Here is a 12,093-nt window from a genome sequence, read left to right on the forward strand (position 1 = left end):
TTTCCTTAAGGTTGCTCGTATTCCGGTCAGCGCCGGAATTTTAACGAACAACATGATATAAATTTATTAATATAGGGCAGCGATTCTCAACCTTTTTCTTGAAAGATACCCCTTCGAGCTTTTACATTCATTGAGGTATCCCCTATTTTTTTCGCTGCAAATGAAAATGAGCATAACACATAAGTCCTGAAAAACGGTCCGAAAAAGTAACGGAATGTGTTGTCTGAAATTTTCGCTGTTCGCTAAATCATATTAGCTTTATGCATACTTTGAGGACTTTTGGTAGCATCCGAGGCTCTTAAAAAGAAGCCTCCGAGCCTCTTGAAAGTAGGCTTCGGCGGCTCTTGAGAGGATGCTTCCGAATCTCTTGAAGGGAGGCTTTCGAATCTTTTGAAAAGAGGTTTCCGAGACTTGTAGAAAGAGGCTTCTGAGCATTTTGCAAGGACGCTTCCAAGGCTCTTGAAAGAAGTATTGCGAGCCTCTCAAAAGGAGATTCGGAGCCACTTGAAAGGAGGATCTTTAAACAAGACTTCCGAATCTCATGAAAAGAGGCTTCCGGGCGTCTTGAAAGGACGCTTTCGAGTTTCTTGCAAGAAGGCCTTCGCGCCTCTTGAAAGGAGGTTTTAGAGCCTGCTGAGGTTTCCGAGTCACTTGAAAGGAGGCTTCCAAGCCGCTTGTAAGAGGCTTGCGTGCTTTGTAGCCTCTTGAAACGAGGTTTCTGAGTCTCTTGAAAGGAGGCTTCCAAACCGCTTGAAAAAGGCTTCTGAGCCTCTTGAAAGGAAGCTTCCGCGTTTCTTGAAAAAAGGCTTCCGAGTCTTTTGAAAGGAGGCTTCTGAGCCATTTGACAGGAGGCATCGTAAACTTTTGAAATGAGGCTTCAGCTGCTTAACCTTTTGTCTGTGCTCTGGGGTCAATATGACCCCAGGCTAAGCATATGCGGTATTTCGAAAAATTTCGTTTCAGGTGGTTCGAAACGAAATTCCGCGGAATTTCGCGGAATTTGAGCATGGCGAAATCTGATTTCTTGATTTCGTTTCGTTTCGTAAAATTACAAAAATTTCGCAAGAAAAAACTAGCTTCTAACGAAATTTAACGGAATTTCGCGGAATTTCGAAACGAATTTGAACTAATCCATACCTTCTATTATAAAAAAATTTTGGCTGCGCCGTTGAACAAAATCGTTAAGTTGTTTCCAAAATTTCAAGTTATAAATTTTTTTCTATTAACGCTTACTAACCCTATTCTTAGTCGACAAATACGTAAGTTTTCTTCTATAAAACGTCTTCAGTGTTTCCATGATTAAAATTTTGTGAAAATTTTTTTACTATTTGCACAATATGAACGCGGAATCGATCGTGTTGATGCTGATCACGCCAGCTAGTGTGGGAGAACGCGAAGTGATAAAACTTATGTCCAGCGTTTGTAATGCTCACTCAATCTCAGGAGCACAGGATGCTTCCTCACGAAAACTTTCGGGGAGAAATCACTTTTTGGGAAAGAAAAACAATCTGGAGAGTGATAACCATTTTTTGCTCACTTTGATTGCCGTCGAAAATTGGTTTACTCGTTTTCTTTCATATCCGAGCATTTTCGGTGCCTTTGTAGATCAAATAACCTGGTACCTACATGCAGATAGCTTGGTGGTGTGGCTAGAGTGAGCGCATCTCTATGGCTATTATTGTTGATATGCTGGGTTCGAGTCCCACCGTGGCCATACAATTTTTAAAATTGTTCTGCGATAATTCTCACGAAAAGTGAGTGAGAGGTTAAAGTGATGAAACGAAAAAGGAATTTCATCCAATTGGCACGATTTTCGTTTATCCTCCAAGGCTAGCTCCAGAGAAAAGATTGGTGGGTGAATGATGTTCCTCACTATAAACAACGAAAATAGATTCTCCCTGGGCCTGAAAAACGCAACGAAAAGAAAAGTCGGAACCCTGCTAATGTCTGCATCAGAGAGCACAAAATTATTTAGTGCGGAATCGATTGTGTTGTAGAAGATTATTGAACGAAGCACATTGATCTTGCGTTGGATTGATTTGAAACACACTTTTCATCTTCTTGTTTTCAAAATAACTTCATTAGCATTAGCATTTAGCATTTAGCAGTTCGCACAAATTCGTAGGTGGTACAAGCCAAGATTATTGTATGAGAGTAGCATCACTTTCATCCGTTACCACAGATATTGATTTGGGACTAATCACTATCTCTTAGATGGAAGCAATGTACTCTCCAATAGTCGAGATCTGTCCTGGCCACGTCCTTGCGAATGCTGAGGAAAGGGAAGGATGATTTGTTGGACACCTACTTAAGAAAGATGCAGAGAACTCTACGACCTCTCATAGGTGCCACGGGAGGTTTTGGGATTGTGTGGAAGGTTATAACAGTAGGAATCGTTTTGGTATAACGTGAAACACAGAAAGAACTAAGATAGAAATACAAAGTAGGAAAGGGTCGAGCCTGGAATTGAACCCACGACCTCCTGCTTATAAGGCAGAAGCGGTAGCCACTAGACCACCGAGCTCGTCTCTTGTTTTCAAAATGACTTCGTTTACAATAAATATTTTGTCGCTTACCAAGGGGTTTTACATGAATTACCTTCTCAACTAACCAACGATTCCTTTTCCGCAGCGCTCACGGAGATGCAGAGCATACCTCGGTCTCTTAAAGCAGTGAATGTTACACTAATTTTCCTCTCCTAATACTAAATTGACTATAAGCACCGTTATTGACCAGCATCGTTATTGTTCATAACTTTTTTGTATCCCAAGAATATTATTTAATTGGTGAGCTATGCATATTTTCTGTTTCTCGGCCAATCATGATTAGCAACTACGACGTGTACAGTAAAGAAACGTTGTCAAGCTCTTCTTCGACTATTTGCACAATATGTGAGGAACATTGCAGATTTGTGGGCATTTCTAGATCTACGCATGGAATTTGCAAAAAAATCCAGAACGGGTTGAAAGATCATTAAAATTGCTGAAAATTCTTTACTTATGATTGCTTTCAGCACATACTGACCATAACAGCTGTTCTCATCTGCCAAGGAAACACACAATATAGCTCAATTCTTCGAGCTGATTGTATATAAGACTATCGGTCTGTGAAATTCAGTACATATCTTTGTGAATTTTAGAAAGGTGCACATGATTCTTCTAGTGAGCAAATGTATGCTATATATGTAGACAAGGAATAAGATGGAATAAATTTTGGCAGATCTAGTAATATCAATTCTATATCTGCTTATACGCCTGGCAGATGTGGATACATAGTTAAGTATCCCACTAAATAAAAAAATAAATCTAAGCATTCGTTTTCAAATTTCTACTAAGTCAATACTGTAAAACCACGCTGACAAGACAATATGAAGTACGCTTCAGCATAATTACATAATTCTTATGTGAACTAAGGTTTTAAACGAAATTTGAAGCCGTATATGAAAAATCCCACAATTTCTTTATTTTTATATACCTACTTATATAAAACTGATATAAAATTGATCAGATTCAGAAGCACACGCTCCATGATGAATTCCTATGAAAGCGGCACAAATTCTGGGGTATTGCCTTATCGCCAATGGTATATGCGGCGAGAATGTGGCGATTTATCACAGATTGTCTCTTCAGTTATTATAACTCTTTTGGTCGCAAAACAGTTATTCGACTTTGAAAAATGAAATCAGAATTGCGTACATAATGTAAAACCAATTCAATAAAAATTCCGCGGAAAAATAATCAAAATTTCGTTTCGTTTCGAAAAATTTCGAATTAAATGAACCTTGATTTCGTATCGTTTCGAAGTCTCGAAAGAAATCTATATTTCGTTTCGTTTCGATCCGAATCAACATAGACATTTTAAATTTCGTTTCGTTTCGTTTCGTTAGGAAAAAATGTGTTATCGCATACCCTTACCCCAGGCCACTTTGAGTGGCTGCCATTTTTTTAATTTTCAACCGATTCTCCTAATTTTTGGTAGTTTGGTAAAACTCGCCGAGATCTGTCTCCAAGGCGCCAATTCACTTCAAAAATCTTGAAAATATGCGCTACAGTGTACTTTTTTCAAAAAATTTACGTTGTCTGTGCTCTGGGGTCAAATTGATTTAAATTGAAATACTATAACTTTTTTAATGCTTGGCCAATTTTGGATTTTTGGGGCCGTTTCGAAAGATAATTCAATCATCTTTCAGGTCGTTACCACAGATTGACTATAGGTGGGCGGGTACATCGCGGGGAGGGATTTTCGTGTAAAAGGGTACAAAAACAGTGATTTTTCATGCTTATTTTACTTATATCTGAAAATTCTACCTATTTTTAACTGCACCTTTTCAAAAAAGTTATGCAGGAAGGCGTTTGTTTTGACATGAGGCATTAATTAGTTTAGAGCTTGGTCGCTAGGTGGTGGTATATTTGAATTCATTATTTTAGACTATTCAAGTAATTCCGATATATGGAATTTTCCTCATTGTAAATATTCTTTTCGCACAAATTTGAAATTTGTAAAGATGACGTCTTTAATAAAGTTCGTCTGGTGGGAATGGACTGTCATGTGACGAAATGAATAATTAGGAAATTTACAAATAGGCGGCGCTAGCGGACTTGCAATATTCATGCATATATGAAATATTGCTTTAGCTTGAGATCCCTCATACCTACACTCAAGTTGTATTCGGCAACATTGTTCAGGATGTCTAGCACTACAAAGCGGTGCTCAATATAATGAGTACGTCTTCCAATTTTTGAATTTGTGCGATAAGAATATTTACACTGAGGAGAATTCTATATATCGGAATATCTTATGTAGTCCAAAATAATGAATTCAAATATACCACCACCTGGCGGCCGAGTTCTAAACTTATCAACGCCTCATGCCAGAGCACATGCCTTCCTGCATAACCTTTTTAAAAAAGGTGCAGTTCAAAATGGGTAGGATTTTCGGATATAAGTAAAAAAATCACTGGTTTTATACCCTTGTTCACTAAAACCCCTCCCCGCGATGTACCCACCCACCAATAGTTAATATTTTGTAACGACCTGAAAGATGATTAAATTATCTTTCGAAACAGCCCCAAAAATCCAGAATTGGCCAAGCATTAAAAAAGTTATAGCAATTTCAATTTGGGGTCAATTTGACCCCAGAGCACAGACAACGTAAGTTTTTTTGAGCACAGACAGAAGGTTAAAAGGAGGTTTCCAAACTTCTCATAACCAGTGCCGGTAAAAACTCAAAATTCATAAACGAGCCAAATTAATCGTAATATGAAACGCAACAAATTCAACACCTGAACAGTGAACACTGGCTGAGTTGAATCTTGAATCATCGTAGGTTTTCTTTTGTTTTTGCCTTTCTCGTACAACAAAGTTGTACCTGAAAGGCTATCATTTCACTGACAAAACGTACTTTTTATAGAGCGCTTGTAGACCCATAGTGTTATATACCAATCGATTCAGCTCGACAAACTGAGCAAATGTCTGTCTGTCCGTGTGTGTGTGTGCGTATGTGTGTGCACATTGAAACATTAGACAATTTTTCTAGTACTAAACCTTAATCGATTTTGCTACAACAAGTTGCATTCGATGGGGAATGTTTTCTTCTTGTTCGCTATTGAATTTCATAATGATGGCACTTCTCAAAAAATAGTAAATATTCAAAGAGTTATGAGACATCATTATTTCGTAATAAATAAGCTATCGATTTTCTAGGTTATGTTCTCCCAAGACACAATTTATTCGAAACCGGCACACTGACAGCATAGAATACACAGCTTACACGGAAGAAAAAAACTACCTTCACAAAGAAACATAGAAACCCATTAATGAGTTAAAAAGTACCTATTTTTGGATTTCATGTATACACTGAAAATTCTCGTTTATTTTTTCAAAATGACCTAAGAAACATATTTTCATGAATGAATTTTGATATTGCGATCAACAGACCAATAGCTTTTGATTGCAGTACAAAAATTAATTCATGAAAAAAGGGTGACTTATGTTCTTTTTAAAAGTTAAGCGAGAATTATAATCATTTCTGCCATTTCTTTCCCCTAATGTAAAATTTACCCATCTTTGCAATTTTTAGCTATGCTGGGCTGATTTGAGCAGTGAGAAGTGAAAAGTGTGACGTGAGAAGTCCAAAGTGAGGAGTGAAAAGTAAGAAGTAAGAAATGAAAAATGAGAAATGAAAAATCACCAGATGATCCGAAATGAAAACAAAAATGTTTTCCAAATTTAATCTAGACTATCCTTTGAAAAGAGCCAACATTTTTTTGCTGATATTTTCAAATGGATATAAAAAAAAACGACTCATCCCACAAAAAAGTGTTGTATGGGTGACCATCGCAAAATCAGTCAAACTTCCTAAAAAATATATCGGAAACAATCCAAATTGACCCCTACACTGAAAAAAATCAGTTTAAAAATTTTAAAGTAGATTTGCGAAAAAACGCCCTTTTTGATTTGTAAGAAATTTTGTCTCAAGATAGGTGATTATGTTCCCTACCAACCGTCCATACATCGCAAGCTGCGCACTTTTAAGGAAAAAAAGTTTTTCTAACAAAAACTTTTTCTTGTCGGAATTATTTTCAGTGTATTTTCATCTGAAACTGAACCAATAAAAGCTATCGTTATAGAACTCCAAGCAAATCTATTTTTATGATACTTTGTCTAACTTAGTCACTAAATATAGTTTGTTTTTAAATTAAGAGTAGTAACATTAAAAAGGGGTTTATATCTTCAAAAAATATTATATTCCATTATTAGCTTCTTTAGTTGCGCCCAGTTACTACCAAAACATTGTACTCTGCCTGACTGTACAGGAATACTTAATATGAGTATGTATCCCAAGTAACATTTTAAGATTTATGATTAACTACAAGAGTATTTGAATCCTACAACAATAAAACCATAGTCAAGACATTTGATTCTTTATCGCTAACACCAAAACCTCTTGGAGAGTAGTATCTGGTGGTTTTGGTTTTGAAAGGTAAATACAAGACGGGTTTCAAGATCAGAATATGACAAAACATGTATACGAATTCGGCACCAAAAGCCTTTCGTAATATATTTGTAAACCATTTTAAAAGATAGTTGGCCTCTTTTGCAACCTTTTCTAAGCCACTTAATCTTGATGCCTGCGGAAATCTCTAGATCTAGCTTTATGCAAAGATTCACATGAAATAATAAAATACGTTCAGTCTCAACAAAATAAATTAAAGTTTATTGTACATGAAACCATAAAATGCCATAATCAAATAATAAAATGAAATATTTATAATCATCGAGAAAAATAATCAAAGCAGATTTGATGAGTGATGCTTCAATTTTTGGTGCCAAATGAGATTTATTGTGTCATATAGTGCGAAACTCCGATATAACTGATGCGCTCCCAGTAAACCCTGTTTTAAATATTATTTTTTGAAAAACAAATTGTTGTTAAATTTGCGCTTATCTGTTAATTGCGTATTATTTAATTGTTTTATTATTTGCAGCTGATTTGTTTATAAAAGGTCATATAAAATCATAAATGTAATGCAGTACTAATAGATTTTTCGTATCAAATTCTCTCCTAATGTGTAGTGAAAAGAATATGGCGATGGCATCCGAGATTATTTTTTGCCATCCATTTATTCACATTGCTTTGCTTCGATGAAATTAACAATAAAATCATAATGTTTAGATATGGCATGTATGAAGGCTCGAATGACTGTTATAAATGCTGAATCGTCATTTTTCGACATATATGCTGACCATAACTAGAGTGAATTTGACAGTTCATGTTTACCAAACGAAAAACACAGGGCATGGATAGAATTTGGATTGAACTCAAATTGATCATTTAATACACGTAAGTAAAACATGAAGTACTCAACTAGTGGTGACGGCGCTTTATCAGTCGGACACATAAAGAAATGTTTCCGTGCCACTGTTAGAAAAGTGGAAAAGTGAAACTTTTATAGCGACTGGAGCGGGTCTACGCGCCGTGTTTTTCCTCTATCTTATATTCTTTGAAGTTTGTCACCTCGTGATTTCGGAAATGAATATTTCGATATCAAGTTGATTTATAAAGCTGAAAATTGGTTAGGATGCATATTATGAGTAAGCAAGCAGCGTGGTGATGTTTCAGAGCTATTTTTTTGCAATAATGAAGGATTCAGCTCTTACTACTCGACTTCACTTTCCCACTTTTTTGGTTCTGATTTTTTTCAGAGCTGCAGAGTTTGTATTTTATAAGACTCCTTATGTAGCAAGCACAAATGTCAATTGATCTGATTTAAAGCCGAAAGTAACTTTTATAGTAACAAAACGACTTTAAGAAGTATTTCATCATGACAAATAAAATAAACAACAAGGAGTTTTAATGGTATTTCCCAGGCAGGTTTAATCAAACCATGGACCGCTTTAATAAGTTCCTATTTAAAAGTTCATAGTATTCGGAATTAATAACCTGTCACAAAAGGTTTTGGCAACAGCTTGAAGATGGATCATAATTCAGGCGTGGTAAAAGCTTTATCAAAACTGGAGAGCAAGCCTATTGCCATAATAAAACCATAATAAATAACATCGAATGCCAAAGAGCTGTATGAATGTTACTTGGGATGTATACATATGTTAAATCCACCCCTTAAAGACACTGAAAAAAAAAATCAATTCCGTCAAGAAAAAGTTTTTGTTAGAAAAACTTTTTTCCCTTAAAAGTGCCCAGCTTGCGATGTATGGACGGTTGGTAGGGAATATAATCACCTATCTTGAGACAAAATTTCGTCCAAATCAAAAAGAGCGTTTTTTTGCAAATTGACTTTTAATTTTTTAAATCGAATTATGCCTTTCTCGTACAACTAAGTTGTACCGAAAGGCTATCATTTCACTCCAAATTCAAATTTTTGATAGAAGTCCCGGAGACCCATAGTGTTATATACCATTCGACTCAGTTCGATGAACTGAACAAATGTCTGTCTGTCCGTATGTGCGTGTGTGTGTGTGTGTATGTGTGTGCGTGTGTGTGTGCACAAAATGCCATAAAAAACATTAGCCAAATTTTCACATAGAAACTCTTAACCGATTTTCTTGCAACAAGTTGCATCCGACAGAGACTAAAACGCTGTTGATCACTATTGAATTTCATAATAATAGCGATTTACAAAAAATAGATAATTTTAAAATAGTGATGTGACATAGTCACATAGAACAATAATGTGTTATGAAAAATGCCTTGCATCTATGAATATTTTTAAAGTTTGTCGTCTACTAGTGTAAATTTTCTATCATAACATTAGACGGTGTAACTGTTTTGCCTTCCTTGTACATCATCGAGGTGTAAGCGTAAAGGCTACATTTATTACCTTTTTGCGCGAGAAAGGCGCCATCACCGCTAGGTGGATTAATCTGGGTTTTTTTAAACGTTTTCGTTTGTCGCGTTGAATAACTAATATTGTTTATTTTTTTGGAGCGAAATAATTTTTTGTCAAATGAGTAAAACGATGCGTACTTACTTGAAAAACTGAGACGTGATGTATTCCTTCTAATTCTAATTTTCTTGCGCGGAAGGGCTCGATATGGGGCCCTCCTTAGCCGTCCGGTAAGACGCGCGGCTACAAAGCAAGACCATGCTGAGGGTGGCTGGGTTCGATTCCCGGTGCCGGTCTAGGCAATTTTCGGATTGGAAATTGTCTCGATTTCCCTGGGCATAAAAGTATCATCGTGTTAGTCTCATGATATACGAATGCAAAAATGGTAACTTGGCTTAGAAACCTCGCAGTTAATAATTGTGGAAGTGCTTAATGAACACTAAGCTGCGAGGCGGCTCTGTCATAGTGTGGGGATGTAATGCCAATAAGAAGAAGAAGAAGATGTAGGCTTGTGTGGCAAGCACAATGGATACGATAATGTTTCTCATCCGAGAACACCCTAGTTCGCGACCAAGAATTAAACTCGTCATCTGCGGGTGGGTGGCCCTACGTGTTTGCTCGAAAGGCCCACTGGAGACCAGTGGTGGAAATCTATGAACCTTGCCCACAAAACGAGAAGTAGGCAATGCAAAATACTCGCGAACACTTGTTTTGCATTTTTCTTGCCTACCTACCTACTACTCGTAGAGAAAACAAAAAAACGAACCCCGAAAAATGTTCGTGAAGCTTCGCGAGTCATTCGGGTTGATTTGCAAAATGTCATAAAACAACTTCGGAACATGTTTATCACGGATGTTCGAGGTGTTCGAGCAAGAATATCTTTGTTTATAGTTATTGTGTTTATCACAAGTGAAATTTATCCATTGTATTCGAAATAATCACAAATACTCGCGACCGTGATTTTTACTCCCGAACAAAATACTGCCCTGCTTTTTTACTTTGCTCTGCCCGTACTCGCGAACAAAGCAAGCACCAGAAAAATGCAGGCAGTAGGTTCGCGCGAGTGTGGCATTTTTTGTAGGCCCAATTACACTCTTTTCTTACTCGTGAAGCGAGTATTTCCACCACTGCTGGAGACCCGAGCTTTAAGACTTTAAGCCTTTAAAACTAAGAATCGTATTATCGTATCGTATTAGATACTGTTTGAAAATGAAGCTTTTGCTTTCTTAATTCAGTATGACTATTTGAGTTATAGTTATACTATATTATGAAGTTTACAGTTTTGTAATGATACTTTCAACTCATATAGATTAAAGCGTTGCACAGAAATTCAATCAGTCGTTAATTTTTATCATTCAAACGAAAGCGATAAATATATCGAAAATATGTACAACATCATCCACAAAGTAAAATAAGCGAAAGCAAATCTAATCAATGCTAGCATCAAACCCACCTGTGCCAAAGTGTATCTAATAGAAGTAAACCAATAACCTCGATATCATTTGTACTGTAGGAGTTTGCATTGAGTACAAACAGTCTCTATCATAAAATCCGTACCATTAAGAAAAGGGCATCACAACAAACTCCCATCTTACTGGTACTACTCGCCGACTGATGCACCGATGTAGGTGCGATCCGAAGCACTTTCAGCTTGTTCGTTTGTACTTTCTTCTTCGTTTCCGTCCGATCTACAACAATGTGCATCGTCATCGGCAAGGGAAGCGGCGACTGGTCGCGATACGGATTGATCCAATAAGATAGAGCGATTATCTGATTAAGGCGAAGAGCCCTTAATTCAATCGGTCAGTAAACTGCTGTATTACGATTGTGTAGTTTACTGCACTGAATGATGTGACAGCTGGTCATCACCATCAGTCTGTTAGAAGTGTTTGAAGTATAAATGTCAACATTTCCCACGATTGCCGCCTTTCATATCGGTTGATCAGATATAATTTTCACCTACACAACATAGTGAACACGTTCATGTACGGATTATGATTAATTTATTTGGTATTTGGAAATTCAAATCAAGTTATTCTGAATTACCATGAGAAATTATTTCTAATTTGTCAGTCGTCAGTCATCAATTTTAAACCACACACTTAACAATAAAAAACAAGTTTCTCACAATCTCCAAGATGAAACGTTTAAAATTACAGATTACAGGTCAGTAAAATTCTATTTGCTTTACTCAATCACATCCAAAACGACGCTACATGAAGCAATAAAACGCTAATCACGCATTGTTGCTTAAATTTCTTGTTAGTCAAACATATTAACTCAATGAGCGGAAAACCAGGAAACGCTGATAAAATTAAAACCCCACTTGAGTTGAGCAAAACAAAAACCATTCTACTAATGCAAGTCTATTAAGCGAAAAACGCGTCTTCGAACAAAAGATCTCATCTGCTAAGCCTCTTTTCTTTGCAGAAAAAGTAAAACCTCCTACAAGCTCCCAGACGGGAAATACGTCTAATGAGTTTACTTATTTAATTTTTCCACCGAACTGCGCACCATGTTCCATGCAGTGTTAATCATCGCCGATAATACGGAACATGCATACTTCTGGTGTTATGATTTTTTCTGTTATTTTAATCTTTCCACTTTTCTCCGCTGCTCGACAGTTGTTTTTCTTGCGTATTTCGCTGCAACAACCGTCAGCACACATCAATCGGTCTCTATATAGGCATGTACTACGAATCGGCAGCCGCAGCCGGCTGCTAAAACGCTCGTTTTTAAGATGCTCATCT

The 12,093-nt window shown here is 36.7% G+C and overlaps 1 protein-coding gene across 1 annotated transcript in view; it reads right to left on the minus strand.

The window, feature by feature from the left end:
* The window catches only part of LOC134224959 (myosin-IIIb-like), a 411,175-nt gene that overhangs the window by 372,721 nt on the left and 26,361 nt on the right, over positions 1 to 12,093 (minus strand). The gene's annotated exons all lie outside the window — the stretch shown is intronic.

This window comes from Armigeres subalbatus, chromosome 3 (assembly GCF_024139115.2).
Source record: "Armigeres subalbatus isolate Guangzhou_Male chromosome 3, GZ_Asu_2, whole genome shotgun sequence".
Lineage (NCBI taxonomy): Eukaryota > Metazoa > Arthropoda > Insecta > Diptera > Culicidae > Armigeres > Armigeres subalbatus.